This window comes from Tamandua tetradactyla, chromosome 14 (assembly GCF_023851605.1).
Source record: "Tamandua tetradactyla isolate mTamTet1 chromosome 14, mTamTet1.pri, whole genome shotgun sequence".
NCBI lineage: Eukaryota > Metazoa > Chordata > Mammalia > Pilosa > Myrmecophagidae > Tamandua > Tamandua tetradactyla.
The window spans coordinates 83251837-83263883 of record NC_135340.1 but is presented as its reverse complement, the minus strand read 5'-3'; the positions used below and the strand labels follow the sequence as shown (position 1 = coordinate 83263883).

Here is a 12047-nt window from a genome sequence, read left to right as displayed (position 1 = left end):
CTTCAAAACCACAGTGAGAGGCTTAGGAGTAGGGACCTGGTCAAACTCATTTTATATCCTGGAGCTGTCCCTGGCATAGCAGGGTTTAAGCCATGCTGTCATTCTGAACTTGATATGGGACCCTGATCCTTCTCTGGGGCTCTCCCTGGCCTAGGGAAAGGAGGTGGGGTTTGGCAATCGATTTGGGTATGTACTGTGAGACGTGGAAGCCTTGGCAGCCTTGAGATCCCTCTAGGATACTCTTAGGAGAGTCTGGGGTGTGCTGGGCTTCAGAGAATGTCAGTATCTCCAGGAACTAGGAGGGACTTGAAGGTTGTTGGGAAAGAGGTGTCCTTAGAAGCTTGAGAAACAAGGGCAAAGGTCCTGGGTAACTGGGACACCTGCATGGGTTGTCATTTAAAAAGTTTCCATTAGGGATGATGCAACAGTGGCTCAGTGGCAGAATTCTTGCCTGTCATGTCAGAGATCCAGGTTTGATTCTCAGTGCCTGCTCATGCAAAAATAAAAAATAAAAAATTGTCCCTATATGAAAAGTTTCCACTTTCTTTGCTGGACTTTTTTTTTTTTTTTTTTTTTGGCATGGGCAGGTACCGGGAATCGAACCCGGGTCTCTGGCATGGCAGGTGAGAACTTTGCCTAGTGAGGCACGGTGGCCCGCCCAGGACACACTTCTGAATTTGTTATGTATTTTGGCATTTGAATCCTACTTTAATCAGCTCCCTGCTTTGTGTTCTCAACTTGATTTTTCTCCCCCGTGTGTAACAAAAGGGATTTCAAGAGTGGAAAACCTGCAGAAAGTAGGAGACTCTGAAATGGTTTTTTAGGGAGACAGCGGTGCCTCTTTCCTGCTTTGTGCGGTGCAGGCAGTCAAGAGGGGCACGAGGATGGAAGGGGGGCCGAGGACGATGAAATGACGTCACCATACCCGGAGCTCTGGGGGTGGGACGGGCAGAGAGGACCTGGTTCAGGGTCAGGAATGGCTCTGGGGCTCCCCAGTAGAGGCTCAGTGTCCTTCTGGGTAATTTCCATCTTTAATTTCTCAGTGTTTTATGAACAGGGAGTAAATCAGAATCCCGCACCGACTGCTTCGTGTAAAGGATTAATAAACTGGAGATTTATGGGGCAGTGGCAGAGGAAGGCGGTGGAAATGGAGAATGAAACGAGACTTGGTTCCCAAGGGACAGAGGCTGGCTCCAGGATCTCCACTCTGTCATCGGGCATCTGCGGGGGCCGCTGCTGGCAACCTTGTCTTTCATTGGCTCAGAGTCAGGAGCAGGAGGCCGGGATGGGTCCCGGCCCTGGCCTCTGGCCTGTGTTTCCTACCTAGGAGTCAAGGGACAGAAGCATCCCTGGGTCCGTCTAGGCAGACAGCCTGATACCCAATCCTTAGAGCAGCGTATGATGCAAGCTGAGGTCTTGGACTCAAACGACCGAGCTTTGGGTCTAGAGCCAAAGAGATCGAGGTTCAAATTCTTGTGGGCTGTACCAGGCTGCATGGCATCATGGGCTTAAACAGTGAAAACCACATCCTTTCCACTGCTCTGACTGCTCTCCTTAGCATGTTGGCTCATCCATGTCCTGGATTCTCATGGTACAAGATGGATGCTGAAGCTCCAGCCATCACATTTGGAAGCAACAGTGTCCAGGGGGAGAAGGGAGTACCCATCTCTTACTGGTAATCTCTTTCTAAGAGCCAGGGAGTTTCCCCAGAGGCCTTCCAACAGGCTCTCCTCATATCATATTTGTTAGAACTGGCTCACACACTCCTTTCTACATCAATCACTGGCATGGTGAAGGAATTACTAAGGTTGACTCAGACTAATGAAGATTCACTTCTTGGGTTGTGGTACTCTGAGTCATTTTGGAGAAGAGCAGACACGTGGCCCAGAGCGGGGCGTTGTGGAAGTGAGGAGAGGGGCACGGCTGCTGGGCAGGCATTTACTACAGTGATTTTGGATCATTTATTTTAGCTTGCCAAAGCTTAGCTTTTCCATCTGTAAAGTGGGAATATTAACAATAGTACTTTTTTTGTAGTGATGTTGTGAGGATTAAATAAGATAATGCAGAGTGTCTGGACCTTAGTATAAGCTAAGTTATTGTTATTAACGTAATATTTATTTTCTTTAAACAATGATTATTATTGCTATGTTATTATTATTAACAACCAAGTCACCTAGAGCACACTATTTAACCTGTTTGAGCGTCAGTTCTCTGTAAAATGGGGGTGGTAATATCTCTTGCAGTGGAACACCTACCTTTGTCAACACTAGGAAACGTGAGTGGTGTTAAGGTTGTTGTAACCCTGTGGTATCATTGTTGGCAGCGTGGGTTTTGGAGTCAGGCTGGGGTCCTCATTCAGCTATGGTGTGACACCAGTTGAGTTAGTGAGCATCTCAGACCCTCAGTGTCTTCATCTGTGAAATGGTGATAATGTTACCCACCATTTAAGGTTGTTGATGGATTAAATAAATAAGGCCAGTAAGTAAGGCACCTCACTGGCATAGAGCCTGGCACGCAGCAGGCCTTCATCTAAAACTCCCTGCCCTTTCTTTCCCCTCCTGGCTGCTCATTTTATTTAGAGAGGAACCTCACCAGAGACTGGGGTATAAGGAACAGGGTCCATTCCCTTGGTGATGAAGGGAAGTGGGAAAAGTAGGGCAGGCTTCAGGTTTCCCAGGGACTGGAGTGGCAGTCAGGAAACCAGGTAGAAACCTGGTATTCTAGGGAGTGCTGTCAGGCCAGGGACAAAGGGAAGGTCAGAGTTCCGTGGGGACTTTGGCTACTGAGTTTCTGACCGCACAGCTAATTCTAGCTCTTACTCTCTACCTGGACCGGGGCTGGTGCAGCTGCGGGTAGAGACTTCCCAGTGGGGGTGGGGTCAGAGGATGGGGTGGGGTGGGGGTGGTGGGGTCAAAGGCAAATGAATAAGCTTCTGGGAAGCTTCCTGGGTTGCCAGAAAGGGTCTTTATAGCTTGGGAGACTTGGTGACTCCAGGCTGGCTGCCTTTGGACCATCCTTGACCCTGAAGACCTGCCACTGGGGGATGTTCACAGCTGCAGGTGCCTGACCGGGGCTGTGCTGGGGGCAGCTTAGTAGAGGGGTCCAGAGCTGGGTCTCTAGGCTCCCCCTGCCTGGGTTCAAAGCTCAGCTCCGCCGCTAATCACCTGGGTGATGTGGGACAAATCCCTTAACCTCTGTGTGCCTCAGTGTGCCCATCTGTAAAATGGAATGTAAAACAGGAGCTGCTCCAGCTGGTTGATTTGGGGATACCGGGCAAGCATCCTGCATGGAAACTGGCGTATTCTAAGTTCTCAATGAGAATCGTTATTATTTGAGGATAATAAACAGATGCATCCGCAGCTTTCACAAAACAAATGCTTTTATTTTCCTTTACCTGCTCTTCTATGGCCCAAGGTCCAATTACTGAGGGTGAGAAGGATGGAGAAGATGGAAAATCTGTACTTCGGTAGTGCTCCAGCGCCAATGTGGCTGCCCAAAGGGCCCGTGAAACTGCCAGAGAAGCTGGTGTGAGCATAAAAGAGGGTCCAGGGGTGGAGGATTAGAGAAAAGGGGGGAGGGGGGAGTTGAATCAGCAGCTCAGTCATGGTTCAGGAGAGGATTGAAGCATCTGCTCCTGTGGAGTGCTTGGGGGCTATCCAGGGAGGTAAATCAACCCCTCTCCCTCCTCCAAAATGCCTTGGAAATTTTGTGGGGCCCTGATGTGATTGGGGAGTGGGGGGTGGGGTGGCGTCAGGGCCCAGGGAGCACCCCTTGTGCCCTCTTGGCACCACGGACAGCTCCTGTTCTGACCCAGCCAATATCTAAAAGCCTCATCACAACCCCCAATAGTGGCCCCCTCCCCGGGCAGATTACATTCACCATAGTTCTGTCCCCGAGCACCCATATGCCAGCAGGGCCCATCTGCAGCACACTCGTTCACCTGTTTTCACTTGGCCAAGGTTCTGATCTCTAGAAGGCCCTGCCCTGGGGGCGGGGGGGTGCATACCAGTGCTCGCATAGGTGCTGGTCTTTCCCTACGTGCATGAGGCAGCTTGGTGTTTCCCAACCTGTATCCTTGGGGAGGGACACTTGTTCCTTAGAATACGCTATAATAAGAGGCTTCTGTCATCAGATAAGCCAGGGAATGGAGAGACAGAGGGAGCTGCATTCTCGTAAAGGCTCTGAGAAGTCCCACAGGAAACGGAAGTGATTGCTTTGTTTAACCCCATGCTTTCTAAGCCCATTTGACCATAGGATCCTATTTTCGGCAGAACCCATTTAACATCTCAAGGAAAGGTTATCTGTAGGACAGACTTTGGGCAAGGCCAATATAGAAAAAGAGCACTTGACAAGGAGTGGAAATGTTGCTTCCCTGGTTTAGGTTCTGTGGGTCCACATTAAACTAAATGCCTTGGGCAAGACAGATCCCTTCTTTGGGCTTTAATTTCTTCATCTTTAAGAAAATATTGGTGATGATAATGCCGCTTACTTCACTTCCATACTTGAGTGTTTGGTTTGGTTTTTCAACTCTTTACAATGGAAAATTTCAAACAAACCCCAATGTAGGGAGAATAGTTTAGTGAAATCCTATGTCCGCATCACTCGGCTTCAGCAATTGCCTGTATTTTTCCTATCTTGGTTCAATCTCTGCCTCCCACTTTTTATCAGGGTAATTTTGAAGATGGCATCAAATTAAGTCTGTGAAAGTGCCTTGTAAACTTCAAAGTGCTATGCAAATGAAAGATATCTGTTATTGCTCTTATTAGGTTTATTATTTCTTATTCCTAAGGTTCAAAGTACTGGACAAAGATAAGGCATCTGTCATTATGATGATGTATATAATTTCTTACTACTATCCAGTCAAGTAATCCCAAATGCCCAGGAATGTGGATTTTTTTCTGGACCTCCATTTGCAAGTGAAGCGCTGAGGAGACGGGAAGCTAATTTGCCCAGCCCCGATGCCAAGGGGCCTCAGTCTCTTGGAGAAGTAAGACAGTAGCACCAAAAATCAGCTTCCCAGTACCTGGGGGAGTATGGGCAGCACCAGACGAGGGGACAGACGGCGTTCTGGAGCAATTCAGGGAAGGAAAGAAGCAGGAGGCTGAGCATGTCTCTACCTGGAGGCTTTCCCTCATTGCAGAGATTCTCCCCTGCCTGCTCGTTTGGGAACTTGGCTGGGCCTGAGGCAGCTGGAGGGGTAAGATGCCCTTTCTGGGACACAGCCACCTAGGACCCAGTAAGTCTGCGGCTCCTGTGGCTTATAGAGTCTCCCTGGAGGAGGGCAGGTTCTAGGCCTGTGCAAATGTCATCAATTTCCCTCTGTCATAGGAGCAAAAGATGCTGCATCATTTTACCAAGCCCCCCTCCCGCCCCCACTTCAGAACAGGAACTATGCACCCCTGCAACTTCCAGATTTTGGTGCAGCCTCAAAAGAAACAGAGCTTGGTCCTAACAAACAAATAAAAGCTTCAACCCTTCTGAGGCCAGCTCATGGTCCAGTGGGTCCCCTGTATTTGATCACCTTGATTCCAGATTCTATCTTGGCTCATTCTCTGGCTCTGACTGATAACCCTTGTCCACCTCTCCCTGCTGTCTGGGACTTGCCAAAGGCCATTCTTCAGCCCTCTTCTCTCCCCAGGGGAGACGTTCAGGGATTTGGAGTGGGCAGCCTTGGAAGGACTACCAAAGCTGTCATCTTTCGGAATTGTCTTTGTAGAAGGTGGGATTTCAGAACCAGAGTGTAACTCATGGGAGAACAAACAATTCTCTGTTGGCTGCAGATGCATTTGGCTTGTGTTCTGCTTTTCAAACACGTGAGCCAGGAGAAGATATCACATAAAAATATGCATTTCCAATTTTTCTTGAATAATTAGAAGATCTACAATTCCAGGCCTGCTTTCCTGCCTGGCAACAGTTGGGGGAGCTGAGCGATGACCTCCCCATTCAGCCAAGGCACGAGCTGTCCAACTGTTTGTCTAGCTCTCCGTGGCCCTCTGGGAACCTCAGTCTCACTGATGTTCTGACTCGGGTAGGGGACCCTGTCACAGAGAGCTCAGTCATACCCATAGGCTGCAAGGCCACATATTCCCAGAGTTCTTTCTGCTTGGCGTTGTTGTCTCTGGTCATGACGATTTGACCATCATTTTTCTTGAGTGATGTATAGGGTCCTGGCGGGAAACTGATGGCACACGTAGGCTGGGTAATCTGTTGACAGCTTAATAAAGGGACTGTCTACAAATGTGTGGGCAGAGTGTAGGAAAACGGACAAAGATAGTGCAGCACCGGGGGCTGGCAACAGTGGGGAGCAGTGACCGCCCCTGGGCCTGAGGGACGAGGGGAGCAAGCTGCAATGGGGACTTGGAGAGGATCTGTATAGAGAAGGGCTGCTTGACAGGACTGTGGCCTTCAGGAACAGATGTGGCCAAATCCCAGCGCCCAGCTCTCTCTCCTTCTGCTCTGCAGTTTCCTGCGGGTGCCCCATTGGCCGAACCCACCTGGAAGCCAGAGATCAAGGTGGCCTCTGGTGCAGCCCCACCGCTCAGCCTCGTGGGGCCCAGAGCAGAGAAGAGCTGGGGGAACAGATGGAAGACGTCCAGTGTGGCCAACATTGTCGTAATGTGTTAACCATCCCTAATGTCCCAGCAGGCTTGTGTTAGAAGATGTGGAGATTGAGAATAGAGAGCTGTGCCCCGAACAGGTAGCGGAGGCTGTTATTTCTGGGGACCGAGGCACTCACCCTCCCCCTGCCAGCCCCCCCATCCCTGCAAGCCCCCGGTCCTGTCATGTAGGGGCTGACCCAGAGTGTCTGCACGCACAAGCCAGCTGCTCTATCCTCTGGAGCGCCTTACCCTGTGGCAATTCCTCAAGAGCTTCCCCAAGTAAATCAAAAAGAAAACCTAGAGTCTGAGGAAGAGCAAGCAGACCTGGCTGTCCGTGGAGGGCTCTCACGGGGTGGGTGGGGGCAGCCGTCAGTGAGCCCTCGGGCAGGGCAGTGTCTGTCTCTTTCGACTCTCACTTTTAACTCTAACATGGTGTGTGGCGGCTTGTGAAGAGCCTTCCTGCTGTGAGATGATTTAAGAAGCTCCTTTGCCCCAAATGATCTCCGCGTTTCGCCTGCCTTTTCATTCTGAGATTCTGTGCAGCTTCCCAGCCACAGAGGATGCTCCAGCTGGAAGGACTTTCCGATTCCCTCATTGTGCAGAATGGAGGCCCGAGAGAGGAAGGGACCAGCCCAAGGTCATATGGCAATTTAGGGTAAGAACTGGAAGAGGAGTGTGTTGGTTTGAAAGGATTTATGCACCCTAGAAAAGCCATGTTTTAATCCTACTCAGTCTCGTGGGAACAACCATTTCTTTTCATCTCTATTCAGTACTGTAGGTTGGAAACTTGATTAGGTCATCTCCACGGGGCTATGACTCAATCAGCTGTGGGTATTCAACTTGATTAGATGGAGCCGTGTCTCCACCCATTCTATGGGGGTCTTTATTCGTTTACTGGAATCCTATAAAAGAGGAGACATCTTGGAGAGAGTTCCTTATGAGAACGAGGAAAGAGCCACAGAACCATGACAGAAGTATGAGAGAATCGCAGAGTCCACCAGCCAGTGACCTCTGGAGATGGAGAAGGAGAAGGCTGCTGGGGGCGTCATGAAGCAGGAGGCCTGGAGAGGAAGCTAGCAGACATGGCCCTGCTTACCCCATGCCTTTCCAGTGGAGAGAGAAACCCTTGAACTTCATTGGCCTTCTTCAACCAAATGATCTTTCTCTGGATGCCTTAGTTGGACATTTCCATGATCTTAGAACTGTAAACTAGCATCTTATTAAATTCCCCCTTTAAAATCTGTTCCAGTTCGGGCATGTTGCATTCCGGCAGCTAGCAGACTAGAACAAGGAGCCTGGATAGCTTCAGGGCTTGGGGTCTCATGCTGCTACCCCAACTGCCCAGGGATTGCAGAGGGGAGCTAGGGGTGGAGTGTGACTGGAAGACAGGGGTAGTCCCCGAGGCTGGGTGTCTGGCTCGAGGGGGTCTTAGAAGAGGGGTTTCTGAAGCATAAAAGGAGAGATCCACTGCCAGGTGGACCAAGATTGGCTCTTCTTGGGGACCCTTGGGTGAAATGGCGAGGAAGAAATGAAAGATAATAGCCACATCAGGTATAATCCAGGCATATCCCAGGCAGCAGGGCTCTGACCATGTGCCATGAACGGAAGTGGGGGAGGAAGTTAATGTCTGCAATTCCCCTCTCCTCTTCCTTCTTGCCTTCTCTGCGTGGAGAAACTCAAAGTGTGAAGCAGGGACCTGGGTGAGTGGCAGGCACAGGCACAGGCACGTGGAAGGAATTCTCTGGTTAGAAGGCCTGAGTCCACTGGGCAATGTGATGTTGGGCACAGACTCTTTACCTTGCTAGACTCTTGTTTTTATTTGTGAAAATAGGGAAAGTAATACCTTATGGGATTGCTATAGGATTTTTTTCTCGGAGTTAGATCTTCATTTAAAAATCTGATCTGCTAACTTAGCATTTTCCATCAACTCTGGGAGCAGAAAACTTCACAGGCTTCACAATCTTTTGTTTAGGTGCTGCCTTTGTGGGGAACATTAGGAGCAGCCACTGCTGTCTTTTTAGGTGCTTGCTTAGCCTTTTTTGCACCTCGGCAGCCCTGATAGCTTGCTCTCACTGAGCCCTTCTAACCTCAGGTTTATGATTCCTTTTGGCCATAATATCAGCAAGGGGTGCACCAGTAATAGCTCTCTGGAATTTAACTGCATGACGAGCTCTTTTCTTTTGAATTTCTTCCGACTGTCCTTTTTAATGCTTTCTTCTGTAGAGGACAGTCCAGTTTATCTGCCGAGGGTTCCTCTTGGAAAAGCATGCTGTCCCACATTTTGTGTTAATTGCAAACCCTCTCATCAGTCCTGGCATAGCGCCTTCTATGTTCAGGACAGACCTTGTACTCACTGAAACTGCAGAGCTCCACTTTCACGGCTGCCAACGCCGGGGGACTGGGAAACTGGCAAAGCAGACTGCTATAGGGTTTATTATTAGCAATATCTAATATGATATAATAATGATGAGGCTAAAGCTATCATTTATTGAGGCTTACTGTGTGCCAGGCTCTGGGTTCAGCCCTTTCATGCATTTTTCTCATTTAATCCTTGTAGCAACTTTAGGAGGAAACTGAGGCTCAAGACAATGTAGCAAGGATTTGATGAGATAATATAGGAAAAAGGTCTCCATGAACTGCAAAACCCCAACATATTTTCTATAACCTAACAAAGGGTATCCCTGTTGCCGTCGACATTCCTCTCCTCAGCCTCCCATGAGCTGGGGATCCAGAATGGGGATGTATCTGTGTGTGCTTTCCAGTCTTCAGGCCACCTCTGTGGGACTCCTGCCCAAGTGGTAATTTTCTGAAGGAGGAAAGGAGCCTGGCAAATGACAAAACAATCTTCTCCCTTAACTGCTGGCTCCCGCAACCTGTACTCTCAGCAGAGCCTGGAGCCCAGAGCGCAGGCAGTGCCTCTGGGAACGTGTGTGAGTGTGTGTGTGCTCCTGGGTGTGCATGTGTGAACATAGAAGCTTGTATGAGAATATGTCCGTGATTGTGTGCAAGCATGCGTGTATATGAGAGTGTGGGTACATCCGTCTGTGACTCTACATCTATGTAGCTGTTTATGTGAGTGTGTGTGTGTTTGAATGTGTGTGTGACTATATATGTGTGTGTGCTCGTAAAGATATGCCTGTGTGTGAGTGTGTGTAGAGCAGACCAGCCAAGCTCATTGGCCTCTGCTGCATCTTTTTTTTTTTTTTGCATGGGCAGGCACCAGGAATCGAACCCGGGTCTCCGGCATGACAGGCGAGAACTCTGCTGTGAGCCACCGTCGCACCACCCTCCACTGCATTTTAATTATCCAAATCTGGTAGATCAGCCGGGTAGGGTGCAGGGTGCCTGTCACCCACCGAGCCCTGGCCTCCCATTTCCTCATAGGGGCTCATAAAAGCCGTGCTATTGACTGAACAGCTTCTTTGGTCATCACCTTCCTGGGAGGAGAGTGTTGGCTGGTGGGCAAGCCTGCCAAGGAGGCCTTTTCTTTGGGATAGGGCCGCTCACCTCTCCCCCATGCCGGGAAATGGCTCCTGCAGGCTGGGCCTTGGCACTTCTTTCTAATGGGCACTCTGGAAAGGTGCTGGGCTATAACCAAGTACAAATCCATGCCAGGCCGCTCACCTCGGCTGGGAGAGCAGATGGCAGGCCCGGACCCTTCTGGCTGGCTGCCCCACCTGGCCTGGGCCTCTCCCTGCTGCAACCTGCCTCCTTGTCCTGGAGCTCCGAGGATGGTCAGACCACACCGCCACGGATGTCCTTGTCCCCACGTTCTCTAGCACTAAACGAGCAAAGACCCTTCCCCAGATCAGGCTGAGGGAGATAAGGCTTTGGTGGAAGAATTGCAATGAGGAAAGGAGTGTTGATTGAACTGAATATGAATTTTATAAGGCTTACCCAGTACTAAACCAATTAATGGCATTTACTGCCCATCTTGGGAACTGTCATTGCTGATCCTTGTGTGTCACCTATACTAGGACAGGCATATCAATGCATATATGTTCATTTTATCCATACAACAGCGCTTTGGGGCAGATAATGTTACTATCCCCATTTTAGATGCAAAAACCAAGGCTCATAGAGGTGAAGTAACTTGCCTGGGGTCTGGCAACAGGCAGAGCTGGGATTTGAAACTAAGTGGCCTGCTTCTAGATAGGATGCTTCTAACTGCTACACCGTATCATATCTCCATGTAGCAAGCTGTCCAGTCATTTATTTAAGTTTCCCCATGCAGATTGATTTAAAAAAGAATAGATGTCGCCAGGGCTGTCTTTTCTGGCCCAGCAGGGTGCTGACATGGCGAGAGAAGTGGTTGTCGTGAAAAAAAGGATGCCCAACTGGGTAGATGGTGTCTAGGACTGCCATCTTGCTCCTTCTTGTGTCCCACTCCCCACATAGTAGATTCCAAACAAGTGTTTTTTTTTTTTTTTTAATTTTTTTGGTAACAGCTTTATTGAGACACAATTCACATGCCATTCGATTCACCTATTTAAACTGTACAAATCAATATCACGCAATTGTGCAACCGTCAGCACAATCCATTTTAGAACATTTTTATACCCCCGTAAGAAACCCCATTCCCATTTCCCCGTCCCCACAGCCCCTGATAAACGTTGATCTACTCTCTGTCTCTGTAGATTTGCCTATTCTGGATATTTCATGTAAATGGAATCATGACGTATGTGACCTTTTGTGCCTGGCTTCTTTCACTTAGCATGACGTTTCCAAGGCTCCTCCACGTTGAAGCATGAATCAGTACTTCATTCTTCTTTTCTTTTATTAGAGAAGTTGTAGGTTTACAGAAAAATCATGCAGAAAATACAGAGTTCCCATATACCATCTGCCAGCATTATTAACACCTTGCATTAGTGTGGTACAATTTTTAGAACTGATGAAAGAATATGATTATAACTACAGGTGGTTTACATCAGGGTCCCCTATTTGCATGGTGCAATCCTATTCGTTTTTTAAAATTTTATTCTATTAACAAATATACAATGTAAAATCTCCCCTTTTAATCACATTCAAATATATTCTTCAGTGCTGTTAATTGCATTCACAATGTTGTATTATCATCACCACCATCCTTAACCATAACATTGCCATCACCCCAAATAAAATCTCTGTATAATTTAAGCATAAACGTCCCATTCCCACCTTCCGCCATGGCCCCTGGTAACCTATATTCTAGTTTCTGACTCTTATGAATTTGCTTATTCAAGTGACTTCATCTCAGGGGGATGATACAATATTTGTCCATTCTGTGTCTGGTGTATTTTACTCAACATGATGTTTTCGAGGTTCATCCATGTTATTGCATGTACCAGAGCTTTATTTTTATGGCTGAATAACATTCCATTGTATGTATATATCACATTTTGTTAATCCAACATGAATTGATAGACACTTGGGTGACTTCCCCCTTTCGACAATTGTGAATAATGCTGC

At 48.4% G+C, this 12047-nt stretch overlaps 1 pseudogene; it reads right to left on the bottom strand.

The window, feature by feature from the left end:
• Positions 1–8509: 8509 nt before the first annotated feature.
• On the bottom strand, positions 8510–11766 carry LOC143655488 (large ribosomal subunit protein eL24 pseudogene; annotated as a pseudogene).
• Between the last annotated feature and the right edge of the window lie 281 nt (positions 11767–12047).